This window comes from Mercenaria mercenaria, chromosome 11, assembly GCF_021730395.1.
Source record: "Mercenaria mercenaria strain notata chromosome 11, MADL_Memer_1, whole genome shotgun sequence".
Classification (NCBI taxonomy): domain Eukaryota; kingdom Metazoa; phylum Mollusca; class Bivalvia; order Venerida; family Veneridae; genus Mercenaria; species Mercenaria mercenaria.
In genome coordinates, this window is record NC_069371.1 from 25,188,665 (window position 1) to 25,212,649 (window position 23,985).

At 32.4% G+C, this 23,985-nt stretch overlaps 1 protein-coding gene across 1 annotated transcript in view; it reads left to right on the top strand.

Moving 5' to 3' along the window:
* The first annotated feature begins 1,211 nt into the window (after window positions 1-1,211).
* The window catches only part of LOC123531397 (corticotropin-releasing factor receptor 2-like), a 331,996-nt gene continuing 309,222 nt past the window's right edge, over window positions 1,212-23,985 (top strand). The window contains exon 1 of the mRNA XM_053518748.1: window positions 1,212-1,287. The gene's annotated coding sequence lies outside the window, so the exon portion shown is untranslated. The remainder of the gene's footprint in view (window positions 1,288-23,985) is intronic.

Here is a 23,985-nt window from a genome sequence, read left to right on the forward strand (position 1 = left end):
GAACATCATTTAAACTATGAAATAAAGGGTCGTTGACCAGTGGTTATGGTCATTGACTCAAATCACTGCCTTTAACGATGTTCGGCCTCACCCGTTGACTTCTCTAGGAACCTATAGCTGGTTCAAGAAAGGTATGGTTTACCAGGTCCTAGTTTGTTAACAAATACATGTGTGGTCGATGGTTAATCTGACACATTAAGTGGACAGATCATATGAACTATCTTGTACGTTATAAAAAACTAAAACGAACAAACAAAATTTGAAATAATCGCAACGGTATCAATAAAACATTTGTAATATAGTCAAATACGCGGAAAACTGTTTAGGTTGTTGTGCTACGAACTGATTTATATTTTATGAGATGTTAAATTTTTAACATGATAATACCTGCAATTAATAATCGTAATGCTACTTTATGTAATACTAAAAGATAATGTTTAAGTCAACTATTATAATTGTTGTTAAAACAATTTTCTCGTTCTGTTTGTTTCATGTTAAATGATAATTAACTCTAAATTATTTCGAGGACATGTTAAATTAATCGAAGATTATATTAATAACTGAGAAAGTGTCGAGATCTATTTGAAAAAAATCTCGAGTTCAAGTAAGAAGTATCATTAGCGAAGAAAATATAAATTGTTAGTTTTATGTTATTCATTTTATGCTTATAAGGTTATTAAATATGATTTTGATAAGATAATGTGACGCGATGGGGAAATTGATGGGATTATTAATCATACATCAAAGTAATAAATTCTTTTCAGGGAAATTATTTAATAGTAATTTTGTTTAACAAACGTTTTAAGATACTTTAGTCATAATAAATTCTGATTTTAAACATCTTGACTGGATCATGTAATTATCATATTTCATACATGAAATAAAGGAAAACATTAAGGCCACATAAAACAAGTTTTGACTGAAGTATTTAGTCATCAATAACTTAAAATCAATTTAAATATGGTATTTGCTATGTACCAATCCAACAGCTATTATGTATACTACAGCTAAAGGCATGTGACTAGCTTATAAACATATTGCTCCACACTTGACTTTGCTCTAAACTAAGTAGACTTATTCAATAACAGATTGTTAGGTTCTTATTTGTTACAAATATGTGTGGTCGATATGTAATCGTGAACATCTGTGACAGCAAACATATTTGATATTTATTTTGCTACTTATTAATAAGTAAACTGGAAAAGTATCATTGAAACAAAATTCCTGGAAAATCGGACGTGTAGTGGTCAAAGTAAAAATTTGGAATTAGATATAATAACCGGACAGGTTGGTTTGTTCTACAACTATTTTTGATTTTTTTCTGAATGCTTAATGTGTTATACATGTATAAACTTGCAGACTTCCCAAACATAATTCTTAATGCTACTTTTAGTAAACTCAGACAAGAGCTACATTTAAGCTCAATTATTCTACAGCTTCTGTCTGTCTAAGAGACAATTTTTTCGGCATCGTACATCTGATATTGGGTGGCTTTACATGTAATAGATAAGCCAAATTAGTACACTAACAATTTGATTGTGAGATAGGACCATGCTTAATATCATCTGAAAGATATAATTAAGTAACTGTAGAACAGTGTTTTTCGGATGATCTTCATTATTGCAAAAAATTGCGAGTTTCAGTCATCCTTCGCTAATTTGAAGTTTCATTTACTGATCCAAAGAAATATCAAAGGTTCATGTTAAGGCTTTTGGTAACTGTCAATGATTTGCAATATACATTCTACCACAAGTTCTTTCAAATCTGTTTATTCACTATGTAAGTTGATCGCGATCGCGTTGTGCTTTATAAATTTTGAATTACACTGAATTAACATCAAAGAATGAATTTCTTTTGCTGCAAGGGCAAATCTATAATTATGTAGATTTTTGTAAACATAAACGTTATTAAGTAACTGTAGCAATAATACTTCTGATTTAAGAATGCTTTGGCTGTATCATGTAATTATCAACTTTCGTACAAAAATTAACGGGAAATACTTTGATGCAAGCATCAAAGACGCCACCAAGGTTGTGACTGAAGAAATTTTATTGCAAAAAAAAATCATAATATGGTTTGGTTTTCTGACGGTTTACAAATTATAACATGACCATATAATACAATATTGTTATAAACTGTTAAAAGCTTAAAGAAGAAGATGTTAAAAAAGCTTACCATGCTACAAACCTTACCTGCAAGAAAAGACTTGCGAGTAGGGGCCCCTTTCATAAAAAAATTTAAGTAAATATTTCCCAACAAAGGTCAGCCCCTGCGAAAATTTTTATATGCGGAGCTATGTATAAATTTTCACAGAAATGCAGTTTGTGGGAAAAGGGGAAAAAATGATGAAGAAAATTTTTTCAAATTGGGGTTCACGAAACATTATTTATTTCATTAAGTAATGAGTGTTTTTTTTCCTGAAAAGTTATGGCCCTTAGTCACCACATTATGATTTCAGAATGCAGATTATACATTTTCCCTTTGCCAAAAAAAACCCCAAAAAATTGTGCCCAAAGAAAAGGTGTGTGTGTGTGTGTTCTGGTTTAAGTTTTTTTTTTAAAAAATCCAAAAAAAAGTATGATTAACTGAAAATATATTAAATTGCCCCTATCACAAAAAAAATGCATGAATCTTTCTTATAATCTTTTGGAATTTCATAGAATTCTTTTTTTTCTCTTTTTTTTTGTACGAAGGGTTTAACTTGAAGCCCTCTTTTGAACGTGGGGTTTACAGGAATATGTCAGTGTTAGTTTAAAAATCAAAAATTTACAAAAAAATTTTGCAAGATAATAACCCACTGCAAAGTATGGAAAAACTTTTAATGAAAAATTTTTTCTTTAAGTTAGACGGGAAGGAAGATAAAAAAAACAAATATCTATAAAGAAAAAAAAGAAAAAGAACAAAGAAAAAAAAAAAAAAACAAGTAACAAGTATAAAAAAACCGGCAAATGAAGTCAAAAAAAAATTTGATGAAAATAAATTCCCAAAGGTAATCTTATAAAAGGCACTGATGCTTCGATTTTTAGGGCCCCATGGTTTTTGATATTTTCGGTTAACCATTTTTTAAAAAAGTAAAAAATGTCATGAAAAATTCAGAAATGATGCCCCTTTTTTGACCCTTTAGTTGCAGTAAATTATGTAAACTTAAGTTTTTAAAAAATAAGAAAAAAAATTTTCAAAGGTTAGATCAAAGATTTTAAAAAAATATTAAGAAATATTCTGACCATTTGTACATGTGGTCACAAAGGGAAATCCCCTTTGTTTCAAATTAGGAAACCCTAACAATTATTAAAAATAAACGCAAAAAGAATCGAAAAAATGTGCGGATTTTGAAATTACTCACTGTACCTATCAAAAAAGAAAAAAAAACAAATGATTAAAAAAAAATTTAAACAGCGGCACTTATCCGTTCATTCGTATATTAAAAATTATAATCAATAGATATAATTATATATATACTTTTGTTTCCCTTTATTTATTTTTTAAATACGTTTTTTTTCAACAATTTTTTATGCGGAAAAGTGAAATTTTCCCGTATTTTTATTTTTTAATCTTTTTTTTTGAAGTTTAAAATTATTGAAAATAATAAAAGCCCTTGCCGAAATAACCCACGCGTTTTGCAGTATGGTATATCTGCGGTTGTTTTTTATAAAAAATTTAGTAGGTAAGTAGGCCATGCTAAGGTCAGAAATAGTAAATTGACTTCGGGAAAACCCCTCCTTTATCAAAAAATCGGATAAACAATTGACGAAATTAAAAATAAAAAAAAATTTTTTGCGAGAAAAGCCCCGTAACATTTTTTTATATCAAAAAAAGTTGCATTCAAAATTTCTTATTTTTTTTTTTGCCATTTTTTTTTGTTTTTCCAAAAAAAATCTTTTGTGCAATTTCGTTGGCCCCTTTACAAACTATCACTGTTTCATTTTATATTCCGAAACTTTTCATTACCATTTTTAAGGGTCCTAATAAAAGTGTTTCCCATATACTCGACACCGCCTTCTGGCGGGTCAAAAGATACGGCGATAGTAGGTGATTATTCTGTTCTTAAACATTTAAAGTTGAAGTCGTACTTTTCAAAAAACAATGTATTATGGTTTAATAACCAAGGGGTTTTAAAAAGTAATTTCAAAAAAGGGTGTAAGTAAATGTATAATAATATTCATGCTTAATGTTTTATAAATTATTGTTTTTTGATAACAGGGCCCTTTTTTTGGCGGACTTTTGCTTGTTTGCTATGTTGAATGTTGTCAGTATATCCTTTGCTTCAAGATCTTAATCAGGTAGATATAATGAATCAGATAAATTTAGACAAGTGTTTTATCTGCGTCCATGTTTAATTTTAGCTTAATCTTTTCGAAGTTGATGATAGTTTTCCCTTTTTTTTTCCTCATTATTTACCATCTTATAAAAATATCCTTTTGCTGAAGTATTTTTTCTTTGAAATTGAGATGTTTGCAATAATGCCTGCGGTTTTTAAAGAGAAGATTATTTTTTTTAAAAGCAGTAATTTCAAATGTCAAATGTTTACATACTGATAAGAGAAAAAAAGGTTTAAAACATGAGAAGTTGTAAAAGTCAGTAAACTATTTCAATCAAAGTCAAGTTTTTTTGTTTTTTTAAGTTATTAAACATTTAAAAAACTTTTACTTTACCCTTAAAAAAAAGTGTAAAAGGATCCAATGAGAAAAATTTTTAAAAAAAAAATACTATTGTTTATTTGGTGATTTTAAGAAAAAGTATTATGTCTTTTTTATGACTTTTGCAAAAATGTAATAAGAGCTTTATGTTTAGGTCTAAGAGCTAAGTTAACCCTGAGTTTAAAATCACTTTCCCATAGTTTTTAACTTTTAACAGTGAACTTTATTTACTAAATTTCCCGGCCAATCGCGCGCTTTTCGGGAAAAATTTTAAAAAAAATGGGTTTTTGGGGTTGATGGGGGAGAAAGAAAAAGGGTAATTTTGTGGTCGGTTGGGGTGGATGGTTTTTGGGTTCGTGTGGCGCCGCTGATGAATCTAAGCAAAACATTTAAGATAAATATTATTTTTTTTTTGCATTTTTTTCTTGTTGGGTTTAATGAGGGTTGGTTTGGGGACAAGGGATCGTGAGTAATGGAGTTTCAACCGGCATGCATTTATCCAAACGCCCTATAGCCTCCCTTAGTTTCAACCCAAAAATGATGGGGGTTAAAAATTTGTGACTTAAAAGTTTGACTACCGCCGTTTTTGCACTCTGCCATCGTTTCACCAGCCATTGAAATACCCAGGCACTATTATGACGCTCTCTTAAAAAAGCGGATGGATGTACGGTGGGACAGAAAATCAAACCCCGCCCGAGAGTGAGACATGATAAGTCACACTGTCACTTTTTAACCCCTTTTTTTTTAGGCACTGTTTTAGAAAATGCGTTTTGATATCGTCTTCCTAAAAGTCAAAATTGGGAAATGTTAATTTACAATCTGCCTCCAAACTATTTTTAAAAAGGGGACTGCCTGCTTTTTTTTCAAAAAACAATGCCTGTTTAATGTTTTTCCTGCTTTTTTAGAGCCCTGTAGATAAAATTTTGTCCATATGACATCCGTTACCCGATGTCTTTTCGTGTCCTGATCCGATCCATTTGTTTTAAATTGTTTGATGCATGGCTGTATTGAACTGGTCATTTATCTTAAAGAGCAAGTACAGAAAAATTAAAATTTTTTAGGTTAAGAAAGCAATGCACAAATACAAAATGGTTTGAGTTGGCGAACCCTACAAGAAAATATTCTATTTTAAAGGGGAATTTTTTGTACTTTTGGGAAAGAATAAAGCCTTTAGTGATTAAGGGAAAATCAAAGGCATTCTATCTGTTTTCTAGAATAATAAGGGTTCTGCATAAAGACACTCGAAAAACCCCGGGGAAAAATACATTTTTTGGCGATTCCCTTTAATCTTTGGGGTAAGCGTAAAACACATTTTTTTTATCTATTATTATCTTTGACTAGCCAAAAAAAGGATTATTTGTTAATTTTTGATTTTCTACGGTATCATTTGACTAAAAGGTTCTTAAAAGATACAATGAACGTGAAATACTTTGCATGCATATCAAAAAAGGCGCGCAATATAGAATAGAGATAGTAAGTGAACTTTAAATAAAATTTTTAACCGGGAGACAGAAAACCCCTAAATTGTTTGACCCCGTAAGGAACATTTTTTCATTTTTTTAAAAAAGTTTAAAAAAAACATTAACGAGACATTAAAACCAAACAAAACAGTATTTTTTTTCTATAAAAATAGCTTGTTATCCATTATGAATTTTTTTTTGGAATGTAAATTATTCAAAAAATTTTTTTGTGTTGAAAAAAGGGTTTTTTGTAGTTGTCTTTGCATAATCCTGCCAAGACGGGCCCAAGGTTTCTGTTTAGTATTTGCTTTTCGGGGCCCGAATGGAGGTCGCTGACTTTAAATCAATTGCCACTCCCGAAGGGGGGTTCGGCCTTTTTTTGATGCATAAAAACGGTTTGTTGTCGTTTTCTTTGATATACCCATCCCAAGACGGGCCAATGTTTTGTTTAGTGTTTGTCTACCCGTGGCCGCCTGGCGAGGGGTTTTGGTCGTGATTTTGAATCAATTGCACTCCGAAGGGGTTCGGCCTTACTCGGAGCGTTGAATTTTTTGCGTAAGGTCGTTGATTCTGCCGGGGTCCCCTGCCGTGGTGAAAGATGCAGGAGGGGCCCCTGGGGCCTTAATCCCCCATACATTTGGAAAGTCGCAATTGACCTATAATTGTGGTGCGGCGTTGACCAAAAAAAACAAAACACATTTTTTAAACCCAACTGTATTTTAAAAATATTTTTATAACATTAAACGTGTGAAACACAGTGTTTGTAGAAGCAATGTCTGTTCTATTTGTGTTACCAAATTAACATCCAAATCCAAATCAGATATATCCTAAAGTTCAATGTCAACGTTATTAAATAGATAATATACTTCTTGGCAGGCCGGAAACATCATTACCAATATGCTGATTTCATCCGACTTAGCAAATTATGTATTGCAACTTCGCACTATGCAACCCCTTAGTTTGTTTTCTTTGTTTTTTTAACTTTATACTCTCAATTCGTTTTATTTAAAAGTATCCAGTGGTTCTTTCATTAATTTAATTGTAGAAAATCCTTTTTTAAACGTGTTGAATTTACTAAAAACCCTTTAAATTGTGAATGTGAGACATTCATGTCTAGCTGTAATTTTCCGTTTTTATAAGTTGGGATTTTGATTTTGGGGGGAATCGACAAAAAATGTCACATATCCCCAAAAAGAAGTAATTTTGAAAAACGCTTCGTTTTTTATAAACAAAAAAACTGGAAAATGATCTTTTAAAAAATTTATGTATATTTTTCTAAAAAGTATACTACCTAATGCAAAAAAACCCCAAATTTGGTAGGTGTCGAAAAAATTGTAAAAACGTGAATTTGGATTTTTGATAAAAACAACAAATACAATAAAAACAAAGGTATAATGTTAAGCAAAAGCGGGCATATTGTTTACAATGTACAGAACTCTTTTTTATTTCACCTGCTTATCTTTGTCTTTAAAAAATCTTTTTGAATTTTGTTTATCTGCAATTTATTCTTTTTAGGGTTTTTTTTAAAAGATAACAAGAAAAAGTAGAAAAGAAAAAAATGTAAGCCCTGTATTATTCAAAACATGTGCCACAATGTTATAAAACTATTCAATGAAAACAGAACATACGATATGGGATTGTAATGTATTTTGTCCTATACAATTTTACATATGCTATATCCTGGAATATACAATCATTATGAAATATTAGCAAGACGTTAGTTAAAAAAACAAAATGAAATAAATTCAGTTATCCTTAACGTATGATTTATGTTTGAAAGAGTAATGTAGGAAGTATACAGATTTAACTGACCCATGAGAACGTACACAGTCAACTTTAAGCTAGCTTAAGTTTAAATAACGAGAAACATTCTATAGATTAAAATATGAAGGTCTGCTAGCTTAAAGGTGACTGTGTACGTGCATGTTAGATTCCGTGTATTCTTTTCAACACTTTTGACAGAATACATTCAGAAACTTGCATCTACGCCACGGTTATCGGCGAGCATAATTTTTATGTGTCTGAAAAACATAATTGGACAGAAATTGTTCAAGTGATAATCAAATCCCAGTTACTAATCATTTTTAAACAAGTAGCTGTTAGTTATAACAAGTTATGACGTGCGATGGAACGGAGAAGAACATGTGTTATGCAATTTAGTTGCGCCTTAATACTTAAAAGGGCCATTTTCTAGTTAAACAAGCAGACAATTTCAATATGCATAGAAAAGTTACATCCTTTGGTTATCATAATAATAAATAAGTAAACTCACAGACCTATACGGGTAATACATATATTTTTGATTGATATTTTCAACAGGCTCTGTAACATTGCTAGCTGCTCACGTAGTTGTTTCGGGATCACGATGGACTCTGTTTTATTCTCAAAATCTATTGAACAACCAAGATCCTCCGCCACAGGTTTTCTGTAAAGGCGTTCTGTAAAGTGGGAAAAATAATGTCAGTCTGCATAGGGGTGTGACGGGATTTCAGTACCTCTTACATTCACAATTAAACTGAGTCGGCTATTATTAAGCATGGTTGTTCTTAGCATTTAAATGACTTATTGAAATATAGATTTTAATCATTCATAATATTACAAAACACCACATTGAATAAAAATTTATTATTCAATGCAGTTTTAACTATTTACATCTACAATACAGCAGGACTAGAATCTCAAAGTTGTTGTCCCAATAAGCACAAAGCGACAATAAATCGTTGTACTTTCAGTTTTTAGTACAAGCGTTAATTTGTTGGCCTTGTGTTGTTGCTACGATATTATTATTTTGTTTTTGTGAGATCTTTATCTACGTGTGCCTCATTTGTATCACATCGAGATCCGAGATTTCCGCCAGTGCGTCATGTACAAATAAGTAATAAAACTATTTTATATCTTATTCACGCGTGTTATCTTGCGGCAGATGCCAAACGTCTTTCAAGCCAACCCTGATAAGGAAGTTTATATTGATCCTTGATTTTATCTAAATTCAAATTATGATTTATAAGATGTTGAAATGAAAGACATTCATATGTTTCAGACCAACTTAATTCGATAATGGTGTACGAATTTCAAAAACATTTACTTTACAATATATTGATTCCAAGACCACGTTCATATGCTGAAAAATAGAAGCACTTTCATATGTATATATAAGGTAAATATTTATATTACAATGTCACATGGCAACTTCTATGTGCTGGACGATAAAGTCAAAAACATCGGACAAAAACATATCCTATCAAATATAAAGTGTTCATAGTTATATATGCACATGCGGACGTATTTTGAATTCAATAAAAAATAAGCCAATTTCAAACAATTACATCTTAATAAAACTAGTCGGAAAATTATTTTGGAATATCTTTTCATTGTGCTAATGGTTGGATTATTTGAAATTGCTGTTTTGGACTTAGTTATTGTAAATGGGTTCTTAAAAAATTCAAAGACGAAAATGCGGACAAAATCACAAGCTTCACCTGAATCGGTGAGTTCGATTTCTGATAAACGAATTTGAATGGTTCACAAAAACAAAACAAAAAACTAGCCAAGCAGAAAAAGTTAAAATGACATCCCAGTCGCCTCCAAAAACATTTCTGTCACAGATACCCCCGTTTCCTGGTTCAGGTCAAGGACAATATCATGCATCTGTTCTACACTCATATATGAATACCCCAGCATCCCCCAACCAGTTGTCTTAGACACCTCTACAATTTAACTTTCAACAGTCTGTGCTTGAAAAATCGGAAGCTTTAGATAAGCGTTTGTACAAATTAGACAATATTAAAAAAACAGATGTCTTCTCTATCAAACCAAATGTCTAGCATGGATCTGCGAGTAACGTCTTTGGAGTCTAAGGTGAACGATTGTCATGTAAAATTAACTGAAATTGAGGTTAGTAGGGCATACGATGCACAAACCTGTGACGAATTACGACAGAAACAAGCGGTTATTGAAAAACAGCTGAGCAAGCAACAAATTTCTGATGACATTCATGAATTGAAATACGAAAATGACCGGCTGCACGAGGAAGTGATTGATCTACAAGCACGGTCAATGCGTGACAATCTTTTCTTTCCGATTTTGATGAATGCCAGACCGCTGAAGAGAGAAAATTAGAAAAATTTGCAATCAAAATACATGACTTTTGTAGAGACTCATTAATAATAGAAAAACCTGAAGAAAACATTAAAATAGATACGGTAAGCCGTCTCGGAAAATATGTTCATGGCAAAAAAAAACGCCCTATCATTGTTAAATTTCATAATCCACCAGATAAATACACTGTCAAACAAAAGGTGTTCGAGAATAAGGAGACCACTCAACATAAAGTGAGCGATCAGCACCCCAAAAAAACAAAGACAAATATCAAACAGGGAATACCACGTACCAAAATAGCAGCCTCCCCAAAACAAAACCTACAGCACGCAGACGTGCACACCACAAACACACACACATACACATACACGTGCACACACACAAAGCCAACACACGAGGACAAAACGAACAAACAAAGGAACACACACACATACACGCGCACACACATAAAGCCTACACAAGAGGACAAAACGAACAAACAAAGGAACACAGTGGGGCACCGCCTTGGAACGGTCAGTGGCAAAAACACCATTGGGGAACTAAAACCGGTTTATGGTGCGCACCCAACCTAACTTTTACCCCCACCATGTTCCAAAGACACGGGACAGTGTAAATAAAAGTAATCCCCTCCAGGTGAATCTCTAACACACGTAATGGAAACAAAAAGGCATGGCATGTAAAACACAAAAATGCTCGTGTATAAAAATATAAAAAGCAAACCTTTAGAACCAAAAACGTATGTACTCAATGCCTTTTCAGAAGACAGAGCAACAAGAGAAACACCCTAAAAGGGCCCGACGAAACAGACCAGAAGACAGATATCAAAACAGTTCAGTAATCATCCAGGAGAGACGAAAACAGTTAATCCCCGAAATGATCAAAGCGAGGAATGCGGGAAAGCGTGCAAGTTTGAATGAAGATAAACTGTATATCGATGGTCGAATGTACTCTGTAGATTCGCTACCAATCAAAGAGCTGCAAAATCTGCCGGCGGGTGTTACCGCGTCTTCTTAGGGAATTGAAAAGAAACAGTTATCTTTTTTAGTGTGGAATATCCAGGGTATTTCTTCTAAATTGACTGATGATGATTTTTTTAAATTTTGTTTCCGAGTATGATGTTCTCTTGCTAACTGAAAATTGGAACGCAACGAAATAAAATGCCAAGCACAATTGGTGCTGGCTATCGTTAGATTGGTAGTTTTACCGAGACCCACAGTACACTTGCTTGCGATATTTACTTTTTGATATAGACGTAGCACTAGTCAAAACAAACAAACAAATATGTGCTGGTTTCTACGTTGATTCTTAGACATAATGACACACTGCATCAGATCTTGGGACTAAAGATATCAATTTTGTGTGTCTATGTACAATTTTCGAATAACTAAAAAACTAATTAAAAAAATAAAGCAAGAATAACAGATTTCTCGAATATCCTTATGTTACTTTAATAAAGTTATGTCTGATACGGACACAGCTAGCTGTCAAAGAAACAGAAAAGTTGCTTACACAAGTGCAAAAAACCGTAAATTATTTATATGATAATAGTAAGTATTCCGGCTGGAACAGGAGCAGCTACCGGAGCGAAATATCAATCCAATCTTCGTGATGAGACAGTTATTGTTTTGGCAGTTTTCTCACCTCTTTATTTAATTTCATTTCTTAATATCAGCTAACATCAAGTTGAAATATTTTGCCATCTGCCACTTCAAGAAAACTTATACTGAGACACGAGTTAGAGGTACGTTGCTTTTGTATAATTATCGTTTTATGTTCTCCGTGACGATTTGATAAAAGACATTGTGTCTGAAATCATTCGTCCTCCACCTCTGATAATTCATGTGGGGAAGTTAGCAGTTACTTGCGGAGAACAGGTTTGTATTGGCACAGAATCAAGGAACACTGGTTAAGTTAACTGTCCGCCGTTACATGACTTATATACTGTTGAAAAAACGGCGCTAAACTCAAACAAAATAGACTTCAGAATTGTAAAACCAAAAGTGTAAAGTATAATGATTATCGTGCCTGACTCTAAGACTAGAATATCAACTAGAATATCAAAGTGCAAACTGTTTGCAGATAGCAATTCTTTTAACTACCACGAAATGTTCAACAAAATGTTTTGCATTTTGCATTTCTTATTTCAAACCCAATTGTTTGATTTGCGGTTCAAGATGTATACTGAACAAAAATGATAGTAATATTTAACGCGTTTCATGCTTTAAATTGAAGATTTCAGCCATTATTGCGCATTCTTATATGAATTGAATACTGCAAAATATATTACATCATGCGATTGGAATGGCAAAATACATATTCAAGTTGCAATTTAATATATATAAGGAACCGCGATTTGCTTTCTGGAAATGATGTAAAACGTTTTGCGGTTTGCAGCTCGGGTTGTAAACTCCTTTTTTTGATAAACTGTTTGCGGTTGACAGTTCTAATCTCAGCATGCAAGTTAATATGAGTTTTTGCCATTCGAATTTATGAATTTCAAATTGCTGACCAAAGCAACACCTATTGCAATATAAATACAATCGGGTAGAGCACAACCGTTTCTAAGACTTTCTGTAAGACAAACCAAAGCCTTCTTCAATATATATACGTAGTTCGACTCGGTCAAAGCAAATACAATGGAGCATGATCCAGCACAAAAACTGCTAGCCTAAGGACTTTTAAAGGAACACCAAAGGTTTCTTACAAGCTCTTTAAATGTTGTCATTGCTACAGTTTGAGTAAGGGTTATTGAATGTCCCCTTGGAGCACCATCCCCGTGTTAATTTTGTTTACATTTTCTTCAAAAATCCACACAAAAATGTATACCAATGTAGGATGTTAATTTATAAATACAGTCTGGTGCGGTTAACCAGTTCCATTATCAGCTTGATGTTAGATTTTAAAATACCCATCCAAATACAATATAACCAAGGTATTATGTTAAGCATAAACAGAGGTATGCTACTATATATCACGACTCGTTTTAATATACCTTGTCAATAGTGTTTATTTTAAATATTATTTTACTGAATGTTGACCTTTATCTTTCCTATTCCTTGAATTTATACAATCATTAAGTGTTTTTGTTTTCAAAAGATAACAATCAAATGACGACAAAGAAACAATGGTTATGTCGACATATGTCACAATATGAAAATCAGAACAGGTTATGGGATTGTAATTATTCCGAAGTACATTATTTTCTCCTATGTCTATTTATATATGATATATGTTAGAGTATCAACCATTAAGCAATATTAGCAAATATAAAAACAAACAGCGTTGATAATTTCATTTAAATCTTTTTAGTTTGTCGGTAATCGCAGAATTAATTCAGTAATCATGTCGACGTAAACGTTAATCCCCTAAGATTAGTGTTTCAAAGGGTAAAATAGGAACTGTGCGGATGAAATGGTATGTTCTCATGAGAATATGGATATGTTCTACATATAAAATATGAATGCCTGCTGGCTAAAAAGTAGCTGCGAACGATCACGTTATATTCAATGCTGTTTGTCGATACTTTTAGTACAATAAATTTGTAATCGCATAAGTATAAATAAGTGTTGTAGTTACCAGCCTTTTTGCAGTGATACATAAAATATTTTCGTTTGTGTCTGTTTGTGACATTGCTAAACTTTGCTCATGTACCACTGTAATCGGTGAGGGTAATGTCCGTATTAATTATATACATATTAATACTTGGACAGTAATTTATCGAAAAATTATTATCATACCAGTTAATATTCAAGTTTAAACGAATGATGACATGCGGGGGATGTGAGCTAGGCAATCTAATTGCGTTTTAACACATATAAGGATCATCTGCTAGCGAAACTAGCCGAAGATGTCCAATATGCATAGAAATATGGCACCCAGTGGTATTCATGATAAATATTGATTAATGATGAGCGAGCGAAGGGGCAGAAAATAATTAATGCATTTAGTTTTCAATTACAAAAACAGAGAAAATATTCTTGACGGATTTTGTGTGTGTGTTTGGGGTTGGATGATGGGGAGCGGAAGTAGTGGGGAAAGCTGAACCTGCTAGACCATATCAGTTCAAATATTCTATTTTTTGACTGTGCACTCAAAAATAAGTGATAAGCCAATTTGTGGGGTTTTCACAAATGTAAAAGATATCACAATTAAAATGTACATTTTGAAATACGAACTGTTTCAAACCCATCACTTTTCAGTTTACTGTCGGCTTGCATTCACTCTTATTATATATTTGTGATACAATAGGTAACGACACCTGTTTTTGTCAAGTGTTTGGGCAACTTTCTCTCAAAACTTTTTAAAGAGGTGTTTAACAATATTTATGAATGAATATACAAACTAACTTTGTTTTTAGAGCTACATTTATTATTAAATGGCATGTAACATGGTTCTGTTTATACAAACAAGCATGTTAATTTGTGTTAACGAAGAGAGTCTATTTAGTAATATTAGGTATTTAATATTGTTCTGTACAATACGGAGATACATTTGGACGAGTACCCCGCTGAAAAAACCAGTATGGTTTTCCCAGCTGGGTACGAGTCCAAATATATCTCGTTAACACAAATTAACATGCATAGTACAGTACTATGTTTAATGACATATTTATTCTATATCTATTTCATTTTAGTTAAAATTAAAAATGATACACTGAGTACTGTATATCTGCCTTTTCTGATTTCAAGACGCATACTCAAACTCTATACATAGAGCGCCTACATCACCCGATTTACCTTCGCAACATTTTCACGCGTTTCGAGCTTTATCGTATGTTAAACCTGGGACTTTTGAACCGTCCAAATACGGAAAAAAATCAGGATTTTTGTACGCAAGTGCGTCCAATACGGTAATATATTGTACGGTCACGTGTGGAAAATAAACGTTCACGATTAGATAAATAAAATAGAATAATTGTTCCCATTTTCAAATAAGGATTTGTGCCTGATCTATCTTTAACTAAGAGTTTGTCATCAGAAGTTCATCTCTTGACCACATCTTTACTCACATATATTATGGTGATTGTACTAAACTGTCACTAGTTATGACCTCTGATACCTACACTGCTGCTAGATTACCCACTAAAGAGACAGGATGCAAGAAAACTGGATATTTTTTTCAAATTCTTTGCTATATAAAAATTAACGAAATGTTTTACTTCCTTAATATTCAGTCATACGGATTTTTGTTTCATTGTCAGTGATATTAAATCTCAATTATGCAACGCCCTTTTTCAATCTCTGCCAAAACCACAGAAGTTAACTTAAAATTTGGATGTATTATAAATCAATAACACATTATTAGATCGTCTGATGTTTCGAGGTTAAACTTCCAAGATTAAATGTAATATTTTCAACTCTTTCTTTTAAGTACAAAGGTGATATTTAAGCAAAACAAGCATATCCCATGAAGATTGGGAAATATGCATTATGCGTGAGTAAACATAATTTTTGATGCGAAAACTATAGATTAGAAAATTTGCTGTCGAGAAAGATTGAATGCTCATGCAGTATTTGCCACTTACTTATGCAAGTATTTCCTGCTTCGCCGTATGCCGACGGGTTAAAAAAGCTTTATCTACTGTTCAAACGTATACTTAAGTTCGTGCTACCTGGAAATCATGGGGATGATATTTGAACGCAATGTCCTAATGCTGACAGTGTGTTGGGTGGCCTATGGAGTCGGCACTTTTTCTATTTTCATAAAATACTCAACATGACCTTTATTAGAGAAGAAATTTTGTAGAATTGATTAAAATATTCATAGATGTTTTTTCAGGATTATTATTCATACAGGCATATTAATGTTTTATCTGATGCACGCTGACTGACAGGTCGTGCAGAATTTTGCCGACGCTGTTGATGCCATGCTGTAGTGCCTTCCATTAAATCCCTATGTACACATATTACAACTAAATTAAATTTGAGACTGACGAGCTTAGATACTTTATTTATTACACTTTTTATGAGGTTGATACAAGTTTTGAATTTGATTTTATATAACTGCATGCTTGTTGAAGTATTGAACCTTTTCATGCAGAGAACTAACAGAAACATGCTCTCTGAAACAAGCGATATAGACATCAAGTGCCCTCTTCGTAGGCAGAACTTAAATAATAAACTACAACTCTAAATATCTAAGTGAATGTTTTGACAAGGAATTGGCGGAAACTTGCAGTAAATTGAAGTGCAGTAGATCAAAAATAACATTAATCAGAACGCAAACTGTTTGAATCTTTGTTACGATGTCCAAATAGCAAACGATGATATGGTTTTAGTATTATTAACTTACATTAAGTAAATAATGTTTTTGGCTATAACATAAATTTTCCTGAGCAAAATGGGAAAGCCGTCTACATTTCGTAACGTTACACAATTAGCTAACCTGAAAAACAGAATGGTAATAGCATAATACTTGTATCTCCATTTAGAATTTACAGAAGTAGGTCATCTGTCAGTTTGTTTATCCTTCCAAAATGCCGCTTTGTGATATTCAAAAGTAAGAATTTATACTAAAATAATGAGTACTCTCGGGATGTCCAACCAAGTTGCTTGTCTGTTAGGGCTTAATGTTATTTTTCCGTTTTTATGACTCGGTCTGTCAGGTTTCAAATTTCACCTTACACAAATGTTCACTTTTAGGTATAATGCACATAACTTTCGTTGGTATGATATTTCCTGCAACTTTGCAGGGTTTTAAGTATCCATCTTAACGTTTTGGCATATATCCAGCAACACTTTCTATAAGATTCTCTGCGAGTTGATGAAATTCAGCATTTAATTCTTAACGTCGATGTTTGGATGCGCGGTTGACAGGTCTATAAGTTTTGTTTTGTGTTTTGTTAGAGGTACATTTCTAGATACATTTTTTTGTTTATTGTATGTTCAAACAGGCATGTACATACATTTGCATGTTTCATAACATAAATTAAAGATCTGTGCTTCACTACTGATATTTCTTTGACAGATAATACAATCTAGATTTTACAAAAGTGTACATATAGTAGATAGAAAATATATGTTGTGAATAGCTTGAAATAAAATTACCAGCTTTTTATACTGTTCCCAAAATAAATACAATCTTGGATGCATTGGGCGCTACCGCAACCAAGCAGCATAAAAGCAGACTCGGTATAATTGTGTCTGCTTATGAGAGTTTATGAAATTTGCAATACTATTCACACTGACATACCGACTTAAAGGGTCTAGAAAATAAAACCACATTTAGCTCAAAACATACTGAAGAAAGTACATATAATATAATTAATCTTAATGAGCAAGGCTGAAATTATTTGATGAATGAAGAGGACAAAGGATAATCGATGTCGTCTGACATCTTCCATTTTTAGCAATACCTATCGGAGAATTTCGTCTATTAGAATAAAACTATTAAATGACAGAAAAAAGAAGAAGACCATTTCAAATTTGTGTATATCCGGCTTACATTTCACAATTGCAGTTTTCCATTAGGGCAAATCATAATATTTAGAGTTTAAAGGGACATGCCTCGAGATGAACATTATTTCAGGTTTTAAAACAAATAGCAATTGATATTAGATATCGAATGTAATAAACCAGTATTGTTCAAGTACCTGCTTTAATGTAAATCAGATAAATTACGGCTAAATTCTTTCTATTTTGCATCAAATTTGAAAAGGGTCACTAATGCTTTGGAGGGTTTTCTACATATTTTACTGATTTAAGAGTATTTTATAGAAAAAAGTATTAACGAAATGTACAGTATCGCTTATATTTTCTCTTGCAGTTACTAACTAATGAAATCATTTTCTAAATTTCTAAAAATCAAACATAAATCTAGAGGCGCGCAGCTTTAAAGTGTTCAGAAGTTGGAACTGCTTACTATATTTTATTCTAGAAATGATCAAGAGCTGTGTAATGACATTGGACTTGACTATTTGAGACCCTTACACATAATTCTAACTTATAAAAGCGTTTCCAAAATTTTATATATTGAAAAAGTTGCATTTGGTTTTAAATCTTTCAGTTATAGATATGGACATACCTGATTCAGAATGCGTTCGTGATGCTGTAATACGTAAAGTGTTTCTGCTACAGCAAAACCTTTATAAAAATTGTATTTTAATAGGGAGCATTCTTTTTCAATATGTCAGCCGTCGTTGTAACACAGAGGCCAACGAAAGAGAGACTAATAGATTCTCTTTTTATAAATTCATAAAAATCAAATAATTGAGCTAGAAATTAGATTTATGCCTTGTAGAACGATTAATGTTCATCAACTGACCCTTATTAACCAAATTGTTCTGCGAAATTTAATCAATCGTATCATAAACTGCTACCGTCTACCGTCAAACCATTACCGATGTGCTTAAGACAACCTTTAAAAATAAACAAAGGCCATACTTATTTAAACGCGCTTCAGGGCCAAAATCTTGTCTTCTTGTTTTACCATAAGTAGTGATAATAATTACCCTGTGTCTACCTGTAAGCAAAGAAAACTTTGTCAAAATTTCAAAATGTAGCCTTCACGGATAAGCTCTATTCCGTTTCAGTAACAAATAGCATACGATCATCTTTGTTGGAAAAAAACACAATTAACCTAAATCAATCAATAAATAATTTACGAACGTTTTCAACAGTCATTTACAATTTTTCGAGCCCGGTTAATTGTGTAAAACGGAAAACACATTGCCTATACACCTGGCGTAACGCAGTAAAAATAACAGTGTTAAATGTCTTTCAGGGTGTGTTTAAATTAATGAGCTATGTTTGTTTAGTGGCAGTTCAGTGTAAAACAGTTGTTGCCAATTATTACTTAATGAGTTTTATTTACATGTTTAATTCTTCTGACATGCTTTACTAAACGTGATTAATAAATGTATGCAATTAGCCTGCTAACAGATCCGTTCCTGATATATCAACAGACAGCATATAACTTTGAAATAAATGGGCCTACGTGGCCGAGTGGTTAAGGTCGCTGATCAAAAATCACTTGCCCCTCACCGATGTTCTAGTCTCACTCGGGGCGTTGAATTCTTCATGTGAGAAAGCCATCCAGATGGCTTACGGAAGGTCGGTGGTTCTACCCAGGTGCCCGCTCGTATTGAATAATGCACGAAGGGGCACCTGGGCTCTTCCTCTGCAATTAAAGCTTGAAAGTCGCCATGAGACCTATACTTGTGTCGGTGTGACGTTAAACCAAATAACAACAGAAACAAAAAACTTCGAAGTAAAGCAACGATATCAATAACACATACAATATTGTAACATAGGTAAAAAGTACTGCAGAGGGAACGACTTTTAAAATTCGATTATCCACTAAAATGATATATGTATTGTAAATGTCAACTATTCTAATTAAATTTCGTATGTTGATGTCTTAACTAGATACATAGTCTCGATTCACTTTCCGAAAGGTTCGAACCAGACAATTTTATAAAATGGTGCTCATTTAAGTACGGATTCAGTGGCAGCTAAAATAGGATGGATCCTTATAATTTAATGAGCTGTTAAACCAGTACACATTTTTGTTTTAACTTTTATCGTGAAGTAGCCTGCAGGTTATATCATAAGGCGTTTGATATATATGTAATTAAATGATATAATGTTGTAAAGTATGCAATAGCTTATACATTTTATATAACTGTTTGCTCTGTTACATGTATGTTCTGTTCTGTTTAAAATGTATAATAACTATATAATTATTGTCGAGTACTGTTAAAGTTAATAATGTGATATATCTCATCGAGAAGTGAGACAGGTTTAAAAAAAAAAACCTTCAAGATAAGATATACTCCATATAGAGAAATAATTTTCGTTTTTTATCATCTTATACACATTTAGGTTATAATATGAATTTTGAATAAAGATTCTGTGCATGGGACATATGGACATAGACGCAATAGTTTATCAGTTACCTAAGGTACCATAATCTCTTATCGGGGAAGATAGTATAGTAACTGTTTTATGGTGATTTTTAGCCATACATTAACATTTGATTTTTAACCTATCTTAACTGGAATAATTTTAATATTCACAGTTAAAACATTACACTGATCCATCAGGAAGTGGTTAAAACACTTACGGCGGATTAAGTACTTCCACCATAAAATCATTTTTAGACTCAAATATTTAGGTCATCCAATAATTTTAGAAATCATTAAAATATGAAAATAGAGCTATGTACCACCAACATATTATGGTCTTTATCTCAACTAATAGGCGTGTGACCTAGCTTATAAACATTTTGCTCCTCACTTGACTTGCTCTAAACTAAGTAGACTCATTGAATAACAGATTGTTAGGTTCTTACTTATTACAAATATGTGTGGTCGATATGTAATGTTGAACATCTGTGACAGCAAACATATTTGATATTTATTTTGCTACTTGAGTGAACTGAAAAAGTAACATTGAAACAAATACCTCGACATTCAAATGTGTAGTGATCAAGTAAACATTTGGAATTAAATATAATAATCGGACAGGTTGGTTTGTTCTACAATTATTTTTGAATTTTATGAATGCTTCATGTGTTATACATGTATAAAGTTGCAGACTTCCCAAACATAATTCATAATGCTACTTTTAGTTTACTTAGACAGGAGCTACATTTAAACTCAATTATTTTACAGCTTCTGTCTTAGAAACAATTGCCCGGTTTTGTACATGTGATATATAATAATGTAGCCTTAGATGTAAAGGATAAGCTAAATTAGAACATTAACAATTTGATGGCGTTGTGTTCACTCGATCAGAATGTGAGATAGGGCTATAATTAAGTAACAGCAGAACAGCATTTTTCGGATGATCGGTCATTAATGCAAATAATTGTGAGTTTCAGTCATCCTTCGCTAATTGAAAGTGTCACAAAACCTACAATCGTGTATATTCCTAAGTGTTAATTATTGATTACAAATCATGCGCATGTTGTCAGTATCATTTCGAAGGAGACCATGATGTTCATTTACGTACTGAAAGGTTTTATTGCACGAATTTTGTTCATTTAATGATCCAAAGAAATATAAAAGATCCATGTTCAGGCTTTCCGTAACTATCACTGATTTGCCATTATACATTCTGCCACTAATAATGCGAATCTATTTATAGATCACTTGTCTACCTAAGTTGATCGCGATCACGTTGTGCTTTATTTTGAATTACACTGAATTGACATCACAGAATGAATTTCTTTCGTAGCAAGGGCAAATCTATAAAGTTGTAGATTTTTTTTATTCAGAAACGTTATAAAATAACTGTAGGAAAAGTACTTCTGATTTAAGAATCCTTTGGTTGCATAATGTAATTATCAACTTTCGGTCTTAAGAGCATTCACACGGCGATAGAGTTATTCATTCTGTATTAATTTATTCCTTTGTTCTTGCACAATTAAGTTAAAACTTTGAAGTACGTAGATTTAACTAACACTGTATGTATGGTTTAATAACTCAAAGGGTATTTCAAAAGTACACTTACAAATATATGGTGTAAGTAAATGTAATACATAGTATTCATGCATATAATTATTGTATATAATTATTGTATTACACTTAAGCACTGGTAACATTTTGCGGACTTCTTGCTTGCCTGCTGCGTTGTATGTTGAACAGTATACTCTTTGCATTCTAAGAACTTAATCACGGAAGATATAGGTCAGTCAGATGAATTCTAGACAAGTGTTTTATCCGCAGTTCATGATTAATTTCTAGACATAATCCTTTGGAAGTGTGACTGATAGTGTTGCCTTTTCTTTTTCTTATCTATATTACCATCTTATATCAAGTATCTCTTTTGCTGAAGTAATTTCTTACTTTGTAATTGAGATGTTTGCAATAATGCCTGGGTGTGTTTGATGAGAAGAATTATTTGTTTTAAAAGCAGTATGTAGCAAATGTCAAATGTTTACATAATGTATAAGAGAAGTTTAACAGTCACGCATAAGTTGTAACATGTAAACTTTTTCAATCAAACTTAAGTTCGTTTGTTTCTTTTTTGAAGTAATTAAATTCATATTAAGAACTTTAACCTTTCTCTTTGAAACTAAATGATACAATATGAAATATTCTAAATATAAAATAACTCATATTAAAAATTATAGATGATGCTATAGACAAAGTATTAGGCATCTGTTAATGATTTTCGAAAAAATTATAATAAGAGCCCCGCAAAGCGGGGACATCGTACATAAGATTTAAGAGTTTATTTAATCTTTTTAACCACTCAGTTTAACATACAATAGGAAGTGAACTTGACTACACTCAATTACCAGCCAATAGCGCGCATTTTGTAGTAAAACGTTTAAAAGAATCTTGGTGGGTTGTTTGAAGGGTACTATTGTAATGGGCTGGGTTGGTTTGGACCAGGGGCGGAAGGTTTGGATTTGTGTTACGCCGCTGATGGAATACTAAGCAAAAGATTCTAAGAGGAATATGTTTTTTATTTTGCCTTTTTTCTTAGTAGGGGTTAATAAGGGATTAAGTTGGCGATAAGGGGGTCGTTGTGTAATGTTAGTATCAAACTTAGAACATCTATTCATCACAAACGACCGATAGCCTAAGTTTCATGCTAATAATGATTGACCTACTGACCGAGGTTTTGCACTCTGTCTATCGTTTAATCACCTACTGGAATGGCAAGTTTTTTGTTTGGATGTGATTCGGGCAAGTATTATGACGCTTCTGTATAGCCGACTGATGAATGAACGGTAGGACAGCAAATCAACATTCCGCACCGCATAGTGATGACAAAAGTCACACCTGGAGCCGTATTCATAAAGCATCTTAAGTATAAATATAAGAAAATGATTATTTACTTAAGTATTACTTAATAGGTAAATTTTATTTTACTTCAGTATACATGTATTTGTTATTCATAAAACAACTTCAAAAGAAATTCTTGGCTTTTATTGTGGACGAAACATTAAACAAACAACATTAATTTCAGACAGATACAACATGCACAATTATGTTTAAAGTGCTTTTATCTGAAAAACAACATTTTAATCGTACTCACGACGCCATTTTGTTTTCTGACTTAAGTCATTTCTTACGTATCTTAAGTTTAAGCTTTTTTATGAATAAAACTTAAGTTTTTTACTTAGACTTAAGCTGAAATCACCACAAACTTAAGTAAAATCTTCAACTTAAGTCAAAATTATACTTCAGATGCTTTATGAATACGGCCCTAGATCACATTTATAGCCACGTCCTTTTGCTAACGCACGTAATATTGGTTATTATACTTGGGGTATCGATCATCCTAACAGTTTTAAATTCGGAAATGTTAATTACAATCTGCCTCTAAACACACCCTTTAAAACATGCACTGCCTGTTTATTTCAACAACAATGCTTGATTAATGATTTTTCTGCTACATTTTAGAGCCCTGTAGGTTAAATTTTGTCCATATGCACATCCGTCCATCCGACTGTCTGTTTGTTCCTGATCATGATCCAGTTGTGTTGAATTGTTTCACTGCATGGCTGTATAGAACTGGTCATTTTATTTTCCAGAGCAATGTCACAAAAATTAAAAGCGTATTAGGTATAAATAATGCAGTGCACAAATTTCAAAACTAAAATGCGTGACATTCCAATATTTAACCTTTATACTGTTCAGTTATAAATTGAACACCTCTCCTATGTAAATGTTTGAGTTGGCGGGCGCTTAGCGTAAAACACATTTTTTCGTCTACTTATTCATCTTCTGACAGAGTTCAAATACGGATATATTTGTTAACGTTTTGATATTCTATGGCATCTGCTGACTAACATGTTCTTAAAAGATACAATGAACGTGAGGTACTTTGCATGCA